The sequence below is a fragment of the Mesoplodon densirostris genome, chromosome 9, assembly GCF_025265405.1.
Source record: "Mesoplodon densirostris isolate mMesDen1 chromosome 9, mMesDen1 primary haplotype, whole genome shotgun sequence".
Classification (NCBI taxonomy): Eukaryota; Metazoa; Chordata; class Mammalia; order Artiodactyla; family Ziphiidae; genus Mesoplodon; species Mesoplodon densirostris.
In genome coordinates this window covers 34,936,332-34,946,167 of record NC_082669.1, presented here as the reverse complement: position 1 = coordinate 34,946,167, position 9,836 = coordinate 34,936,332, and the positions used below count along the sequence as shown (strand labels likewise).

The window sequence follows — 9,836 nt, the reverse complement described above, 5'->3', positions numbered from 1 at the left end:
CCATTTACTTCTAAGAGTTCTATGCATGTATAATTAATACTGCATTAAAGATAGAAGTCAGGAGTGTTCTTTTCCACTACTAAACATGATATAATGATCTTAATATGTAACTAGCTAGTGATCAAGTGATGAGTGAATTGTCATGATCAAATGAATCAGATGGGAAAAAAAATCTGCAGTTTATAAGGGAAAATATCTGATAGAAGAGTAGGAGGTGGGTAGGCTGCTTTCATCTCATGCCATCACTTGTTTCAATCAGACATAAACTAACATATATCCCAGTTTTCTCATATGAGTATAACAACATTTTTATCTGTTGGTACTGATATGTTAATATGTGGGAAAACATTCATAAGGTAGTATTTATTATAAGGCAGAGAGGTTTTATGTCTGACCAAGGTATGATTAGTTTTATAGAAGTGAACACTAAATGGCTTGGGCTTCATTTCCATTTTCTTGTCTCTGTGCACAGAACTTTGCAATCTCTTTTATCTGTCTTTTTTTTTTTCCTTTTAAATTCACCAAATTTCCATATGCTTTGTGAATAGAAGACTGCACAGAAAAGCACCTTCTGCAGAAAGTGTAGTCAAATCCTCTGAGATCCTGCTAGATTTAAATTCTGGACCCAGTAATTATCTTTCTCCTGTCTTCTGGGCAGAGGTAGCTATATGTGGAGTTGGAAAAGCCTAGAATATAACTATTCTACTCTTTCCCATCCCTGCTACCTTCCTTTATGGCTCCCAACATAGATTGATGATTCTTGAAATTCTACAATTAGAACTTTATTCCTTGGTTTCACTCAGTATAACAATGTAATCCTTTGAGAAACAGTGTATTTCATATTATCTAACATAAATCTACTACCATACAGTAAGAATGACTTACATTCAATCTGTGAGCCCTGATGAAGAGGAGTGAGGGGTGGTATGCCACAGAGGAAGAACCTGGACCCTCAAGACAAGTTTACTTATTCAACAATGTTTCCAAGCACCTGGAAAGTATTTTGTGTTTCCTTTTTCTTTCTTTTTTCCCCCTCAGACCAGAACAGGCAGAGCAGCAACAATTAGGTAGTTCTAACTGATGATACACACATCTCTTTCAGTGTAATTAAGGATCATTTACTGAATCTTGAATAGTCACCCTTAAAGATAAGCTACACTATATAATACACATTACATTTTAACAAAACTTAAAGTAAAATAGACTTTTCCTACTGGGTGTTATTTCAAGGATTCAGATAGGGTATTAAGCAACACTATAAGACAGATTACCGAATTGCTTTTGGTAACAGTAAATTTCAAACACTTAAAAAGGGTTATAAAACCATACTGGTGGGATCCTGTAGAGTTAGCAGAAATTTCAGAAATAATTCAGTGACTAATTATTGTCATCACACCCACTGTTTTCATTAATTCATTTAACCCCCAAATATTTGTTAAACACCCACCATATGCAAGACACTCAGAGAAGTATCGTGAGGATTACAAAGCCCTGAACACAGCTGAGGCCATTCATCACAAGTGAGCTGTGTGGTTGACTCTGCCTGCTGCGTGCTCAGAGTAATTAAAAGGAAAGAAAGCACAGAACCCAGTTTCCAGATGTTCTTCTCATGGTATGTTCAGGATACCCTAGTAAATACAGTCTAAATTTGAAGTCAGGGTACTTCAAACCAAATCAGTTCAATACAAATTCATAGGCACTGTTTTAGGAGCTGGGGAAACAAGAACACAAAACAGGCAATACGCCTGTATGGGATGCAGACCAATGCATAATTTATTATGATATAACATGAAAGGGACTTATTTAGTAGTGAAATCAAAGTGCTTTGGAAAAGCAGGAGGGAGTGATTAATCCTGCGGGGGCTTTGTGGAAAAGGCTGAGACAGTAGCAAAAGGGAGATGTCATTTCCCTTGAGTATATTAAGTTAGGATTTTAGACTGGAAGGAAAAAGGGAAAATCCAGAGTTAACCACAACTCTAATTAAATACAATATTCTGGCCAATAAACTGACAAAATTATTAGAAAATTAATAAATAGGGTAAAAATCTAAAAGTACTTATCATGAACCCACCATGTGCAAAACCCTAAGCTATATTCTGAGAGAAAAAAGAGGTATTTTGTCCTCACAATGAGCTTGCAATTTGGACTGGGGGCAATGGCATAGACAAAAATAATATAAAAATATTTCAAAATGCAACAAACACATCATGTGTGTGGTTAATTATAAAATGAGTGGTATAACACTGAATATAAAGCATTCAGAAAAAATGTGGCTATAGATTGGAATAGTCTGTAGGGCTTTAAATTGTCCTGTATCCAAAGAGGAAAATTATGGGGTTGGTTGGTTGACAGTCAAAACCAAGGTTACAGCGATGGGGCAGTATGAGACACAGGAAAGAAACTTGGTCAGAGTTAGGAAACTTGAGTCCCTCCTGAGCTGGCTCTGCCACCAACCATCTGTAACTTAAAATGACTCATTTAGCTTTGGTGGCCCTCAGCTCTCTGCTGCAGAGGGAAGGCTGAATGAAGAGTCTCCTCCCCCAGACCAGTTCTTCCACTGTTGCCACTGTCTGCTCACTGCCCCCAAACCAACCCCCCCCTGGTCATTTGCCAAGGGAACTCTGGGACCTTACGAGCACAGCTCTGAAGTCAACCTGACAAATGCAGGACCCCATGGCTGCTTTTTTCTATGGCTCCACCCCAAGTTAGTTTTATGTTTGGGACTAATAAGTGCAAGGTGTGTGACCACAGACCTAGAGTTCCAATCATAGAAGGATTTACCATGTAGCCCATAAGGCTCCAGTTCAGGACTCATCCCTTGCAGAGGCCCTTTCCATGTCCCTGTGGTCAGCCAATGAGTTCATATGTCATATGTTTTTCTAAAATCTGTAGAATTAAGCTATTTCTGTATTAGTTTTCTTCAAGAGGGTCCCACTTCCAAATAGTGTGAGTTCCAGTCTCCACAAAATGTGAATCCACCCTGGTCCCCATACACTTCCAAGTTTTCTATTGCGTGAGCAAGGTGTGTACAAATCTACAAGGAAATCTAGCACAGGAATAAGTGATGTAACCCTGCTGGCCTGGTATGAGGTAGAGAGGGAAAAAAGACTTACATCGTGTGTGTGTGTGTGTGTGTGTGTGTGTGTGTGTGTGTGTGTGTTTGTTTTTTGTTTACCTCCTGCTTGGTCCTTCCTCGGTGCCAGCCCCGTAGTGGAGGGCTGATTGTCGCTCATCCTCCACACCTGCTCTTTCGAGGCCAGTAACAGTGGATAGGGGTTTTACGTACTGGAACACAGCTCCTCTTTTTGAGGCTTAGAGTTTTTGAGACAGTGTTCGTCCTGTTTTTTTCGGCAGGGAGTCCTTGGAGACGTTATGGTATAGAATAAACAGGCCCAAAAGCCACCCGGGCGCGGGCTCAAACGTCAGAAATTCCTTTACAGACAGAGTGCCCTGTCCGGAAAAACATCCCCCAGCGCGGCCGGAGCTACATTTAATCCACGCTGCTGACAGCCTGCGCGCCGACTGGGATGGACTTTTGCACGCTGGGGAGGACTGGCGTGCGCACAGGGAAGGGGGGCCGAGGGCTGGGGGAGGAGATCGGAAGGGGAGAGGTAATCCCCGGCGTTCTGAGCATCCCCTTTTTAGAAAGACTGAGTCTCTCTCGGGACAGCTGCTGCGGTCACACCACAAACTTAAAAGCCGCCCTCCCGCTCCGAGCGTGCCTTTCCTCGCCACCCTCGCCTCCCCACAGCTCCAGCTGGTGCCTGGCTCCGCGCCGCTCCCGGCAGGGCGCTCGGGGGGCAGCAGCGCCCCCTGCCTCCCGGCCTGGCCTCTGCGGCCGCAGCCTCCACGCTCCGTCAGGGCCGCCGGCGGCTCCGCGGCTCAGCCAGGGCTGCCGCTCAGAGGAGGTCGCGCCAGTGTCCCGGGTCGCCGTCTCGCACGCCCACCGCCTGCATCCCCTTCCTCTCTCCCGGAAAAAACAGCGGGCACAGAGAGAGGGCCAGAAGAGTTCGCGGCAGGTAAGCCTGGTTTCGGGTCACCTGCTGCTCCGGTGGGAGGACCGCGGTGGCCAGTAGGGGTGACTGGATTTGGGGGTGGTAATGGGTCCGAAGTGAGGATGCCGAGCGGCCGGGAGATAAGGCAACGTTCTGGGGCGGAAAGAGCGCTCCGGAGGTGACGGGAGTGGGCACGCGGGGGGGCCAGACGGGGAACGGGGCGCCGAGGCGCTGACGGTCCGGGCGCGCGGCGCGGGGACAGCGTGGCGGCGGGCGCAGTCTCCGCTCGCCGCCGCCGCTTCCTCAGCACGAGCTTTCCGCGCCGCGCAAAGTTTTCCTCCCGAGACGCGCCCGGGAACTTCGCCCTCTCTCTCGCCTCCTCCAGGGCCCCGGCGGCCGCGAGCGCGTCTGAACGTGCCCCGTGGCTCCTCTGGCTGCAGGTTCATTCGCAGACGCGTCGGTGGGGACAATCTGACGAGGATTTGACCAAGGGCGTCTGCGCCCTCACTCGCTCCTTTTCCCGACGGGCTGGGGGGAGGGGACGGGGAGACCTTGGCGGCTGTTTGTGTTGTGGTGCTTTTGGGGAGGGATGGGCAACGCCTTTTTCCCTGTGAGGGAACCGCGACGCTCCGTCTGACGGGAGCGTGCATCCTCCCAGACTCTGAGGGCAAAGTTGGAAGCAGACACCAGCCTCAGAGCTGGCTGACTGGGGAAGGCGGCTCCTGCAAAACGTACTCTTGTGGGAGCCGGGCATCCCTCCGTAGCCTCGGCTTGGCTCGCTCCGAAAAGGCCCGGATTTGACTCCTGTTGGGAATTTAACCGGGTGGATTTAACCCCGCCGGTGTTTTCCCCCTGCTCCCTCATCACGCGCCTGGAGTTGACGCGTTAATGGGCCGCCCTGGCAGCGCCCGGGCCGTTTTCGGCACCGGCTCATTTTCCTTCCCTCACGACTTGAGTTCAACCTCGTGGGCTGAGTTGCTTTGCTTCCGTCCCAGCGCGCGGGGGGTACTTGACAGGAGGAGGAGGCGCCGCGCTCCCGCCACCAGGCCGGACTCGAGGGGACTGGACGGGAGCTGCGCAGCCAGCAGCTGGGGCCGCTGAGGTCCCCAATTCCGAGTTACGGAGATTGGAGTTAAGTAGGCGAACTTTTCGCCGTTTAGCCCCGAGCGAAGCCGTAATGAAAGGCAAATGTCTCTCCGAGAGCTCCTTTCCCCACCAAAGCCCCTCCCATCCTCCCTTAGCTTGTCAGTGCCGTCTGCAAGAGAAGAAGAGGGGGCGGGAACTGAAAGTCTCAAATTTAGCCGAAAAGGTTCTCCTCCCCTGCGGGGGCGCGGCGGGGGGGGGGCGTGCAAATTAAAGGATGGAAAGGGTTGAGGGGGAGGTAGAGGAGACGGGACGAGACCCCTCCTGAGTCTGGTGCTGCTGTTGTGTAACCATGGCAACCGCCAGGGCAAGAGCGGTCAGAGGCTTCCGGGTTCTGCACGTGGAAAGAAAAATGTGAAGGGTGGGGAAGGGAGAGAATCACATGTCATCACTCCAGTGTTGCCGTCGCTTTTCCCCCTGTTCTGAGGCCAGAGAGCCAAGAGGATGAGCAGGAAGGGTCTGGGCTGGATGTGAGCAGCCCCAGACAGGAGTTGCTTTAACTCTGTCCCGCCTCCGAGTCACTGAGGCTCAACCGAGTAGTTAAGCTGGCCAGAGGGACATCGTTGATAGGCTACAAAGTGATGGTTCAGGTCAGGAAGATGGGAAAAGGCCTTGGCCTTTGAAAGAGAAGAGGCCAGGAAATACAGGAAGGTAATGTGGGAAGAGATATGAATAGCGTCAAGAGGTAGCTGAGAGACAGTAAAATGGTACTGATTTGGACTGCCAACATTTCAAATGGAATTTGCCCATTATGAAATGAAAAAATTGGTGGAGAAGGGAAGGGACATTTATCAAATACTTATTGCATCCTAGGTACTTTGTACATTATAACGATTAATATTCTCAGCAACACGATATGAAGTTTCATTATTTTTTGTTTGTTTTTTAGATTGAAAAAAAAAAAGCAGAGACACAGAGTTAGAAATGTGTGCTGTCCCATTTTGGCTTTTGCAATTTTAAGAAAAATCATAGTTCTTAAAAGTGGTATCGGTGGTTACGGGAGTAGACAAAGCAATTATTCTCATTTTAGAGGTGAGAATAATGAGATGTAAAGGTGTTAGGTGATGTGTTCAAATATAAGCTAGTAAGGGGCAGAGCTGAGACTGGAACTGTTTTACCTGGATTCAGGTCACCTTTTAAGGACTTCAGGCAGCTTTCCATGACCCCACTTAAAGGGAGGACCTTTCTAAGATCAGTTGATGCATTATCTGTATATTATAATTTACAGGGTAAGAACCCCGAGAATTTAAATGGGAGCCAGGGTTGAGGATGGGTATGGGTCACATCAAGTCTGTAGGTCAAGGATCTTATGTACATGATATTAGTAATCTATATTTTTAAAGGTCTTATTGTACCTATAGGAATTATTAGTGGCTTTGATAATGTTTATAAATGAAAACAAAAGAAACATTTTTCAAATAGTAACTCCATGGCCGAGTTGAGAAAATTTCCTGAGATTAATGAAGTTTTCCTTAGTCTACTTACTGCCTTCATGACCTGAATATCTACAAAGTTACTTCATCTTTTGGCACCACTATTTCACCTTTGTAAGAGTCTGTGGCCCATTCACTTGGGAGGAGAAATAATTTGACTCCTGTTACCCTCCTGCTGACTCTCTGAGAGGGGAGGTCAAGGAAAAAATGTCTGGCAGTGCAAAGTGTTTTGGAATTATCAGGAAACTATAACCAACACTAGCAGAAACTAAGGGTAAAAGGTAAAGAAATAATTATGTATCCTTTCTTTTACCTTTTTGCAGAATTTGCCTTTATAGTTACATCTTAGTTAATGAATTTGCTTTACAATTTTGCATGGGAAAAATGCACAAAGTTAAACTGTATTTTTAATCTCTTTTGTGTGTGTGTGGGGAAGGGCTGGTAAGGGTGGGAGTGTGAATTATTTTTGGTGTCAGGGAAGGTCAGGAATATAAACAATTACAAAGGCAGAGGAAGCACATGTACTGTTTCCAGTGACAGGGTAACAGATCAAATATAGGTTTGAACTTGAGTCACCAAGCTGAATTACTCTCACATCTTTTCTTTTCCAAAGCTAGGAAATATATTGTTTGGGGTTGGAGTTAAATTAAGACAGGATGTTTCGTGGTGCTCAGTTCTTATTCCTCATACTGTGTTCTCGTTCCATTGGATGGGTATTTGTTAACTATCAAAAGGTTTATCACAGACCTGAAAGTGTCTTTGAAGGTGTCCTCCGGAATTGGTAGGTATCTCTGTGGCCCAGTGTTTGTTTTCTGCTTAGACAGAGTACTGGGTGAAGTCATCCCCATTTTTATTAGGTATTTGGAATATCAACTTCTCAGTCTCAAGGGGAAAACATTCCAGTTGGTGCCGACTTAATGAATATTAGTATGTCTTCAGACTGTTTGTTATAGCTTCATTATTTTAGAAAAAAATAAAAAACGTGACTGAACTTTACTGTTCTGTCTGGGAGATGTAATGCTTTGATGACATATGTTCTTTGGGGAATATTCTTATCAATTAATAAATGATTTATTTAATAAACATGAGTAACCATAGCTCTGTTTGAAAAGTTATTCTTTCTGTGTATACCTGGAGCTATATAGATAACCTAGGTAAAGTAGTAAATATTTCGACTCAATAACATAGTCCTTAAAGGAAAAAGAAACATTCGCATTTGTGAAATAAGTAGTAATAACAACAATAGCAATGACTGACCGTCGTGGGCAACACTTGTTAATCACATACCTTGCTACCTCAAAGCTTAGTTAAAAAATACTTTCTTACTCTGGGAAATCTTGGCCAAAATTCCTTTCTATTTTTATATCTTCATCCTGCCTTTCAAGCTAATATTCTAAGTTTTCAGTCATTTGCTTTCTTATATTGTTGTTTATGATTCCTAACTAGATCTTAAGAGCCTTGAAGGAAGGACTTGTCTTCTCTAGCTTTTTACACCTTCAAGTTAGTACAATGCTAAACATATTTAGATACCTAACAAATATTGAGGTCTAATTACTTACCAGGCAGTTAAGAGAGTGATTTTGAATCTCTTTGTTGCCTATCAAAGATCAGCTTAAAGACCTTTGGTTTTATACTTTACTTTCTCTGAGATTTTAGAAAGGAGAGTTTTTTCTCTTATATGAGTTTTACCCTTTCATAGAAAAAAATGTTGAGAAGCTGACTGTTTTATCATGATGCATAACATAGAGCAATGTAATGATCATGTGAAATAGGGTTTATAAGAATACATAGTAAAAAGAGGCATATTACAAAAAGTTACATTTTATTTTTGAATTTCTTGTATTTTTTAGAAGGATCTAAATTAAGAAATGAGAATCTGCATCATCTGTGTCTGCATTATTTCACCTTAACTTTAAGTACCTAAATAATAATTAGAAAGAAGCATAAAGCTAAATTAAATTCACTGCAAGCAAGAAATACACTGAGAAGAAACTGCAACACCTTGAAATTATTTTGAAATTTAAGTAATAATAATGAGGTGTACTTAAATTATTAGACATTTACAAATATAAATTATTAAAGACAGTTAAGTGCTTGAAAAAGTTGCAGTATGTAATAAGATATACTGTTTAGATTTTAAATGATTTTGGTGAACTTTAATCTATCATCATTAATATTTGATCATTTATTTCCATGTTAATGATGATATTTAATAATTTCTAATAGTCATGAACCAGGATATCTTTAACTAGCCTGCTAATCTTTTGCTGGTAAATTTTGACAGTTTGCTCATTCTTTTGCCATACTCAATAAGCCACAAATATTACCCTCCCATAGAAATGTATAAAATAAATAGAATTAAGTTACCAAGTGTTCACAGAAGAGTTTGTGTCTCTCTGAATCTGGTATCCTTTTAAATGTATGGTGTCTTCTGCTTCAGAGATTAGAAATGACATACTTTATGTCCCTTGTTTCTTCTATAGGGCATTTAACAATATAACTTCAACATTTTATGTTTTTAAGTATGTTCTACTAGAAAATCACAGGAAAAATGGGAACATTTGCTGTATTTTTCTAATTAAATAGAATCAAGCATTATTAAATGGGACTATAACTACAAAGAACAAAGTCAAATAAAAAAAGCAAAAAAGTCTAGATTATTGAACATCTTAAAAGAAATACAGTATTATTACTTTCACGGAAAATAAATTAAATTGTATAGATATATAGATGTGACATTATTAATCTACCATCAGGTAAATGTCCAATTTATTTTTCCTATACTAATTGTGCATTTTACTTGGTCTTTTGTACATCTTAAACTGCTTTTAAGGATTATATTGTTATATTTGGTCCTGAAATGAGCCTATATAGCTGGTACCTAATAACTGAGTTAAATATATAGAGTTTCAAGCACATTATATTAGCAGAAATTAGACTAATAAAATTGCTCAGTAGAGATATTGTCTGGATTTACGTTAGTGAAGAGACAGAGAAGTAGTATAGTCTATGCATTTAATATCAGCATGTATGAACTGCTTAAAAACAATGTCCACAAAAAAGTACCCTCTTAAGTTGCTTACATAGTCCCATAGAAGCCTTTTTAAAAACATGTCATATTGACCGCTGAAGCCATGCCTCATGATGTCATAATCTCAAGTTATGTCTAAATAATCTGTTGGCTTTTTTTTTTTTTATGGAATGTATAAAATCAGTGTTAGGCTTTTACTCCTCCTTTTTATACTTCTCACAAAAGCAGTCCATA

At 42.5% G+C, this 9,836-nt stretch overlaps 1 protein-coding gene across 2 annotated transcripts in view; it reads left to right on the top strand.

Annotated features, from left to right (window-relative positions):
- Positions 1-3,648: 3,648 nt before the first annotated feature.
- SEMA3D (semaphorin 3D) overlaps positions 3,649-9,836 on the top strand; it is a 215,510-nt gene continuing 209,322 nt past the window's right edge. For both annotated transcript variants that reach the window (XM_060108187.1, XM_060108186.1), the window contains exon 1: positions 3,649-4,019. The gene's annotated coding sequence lies outside the window, so the exon portion shown is untranslated. The remainder of the gene's footprint in view (positions 4,020-9,836) is intronic.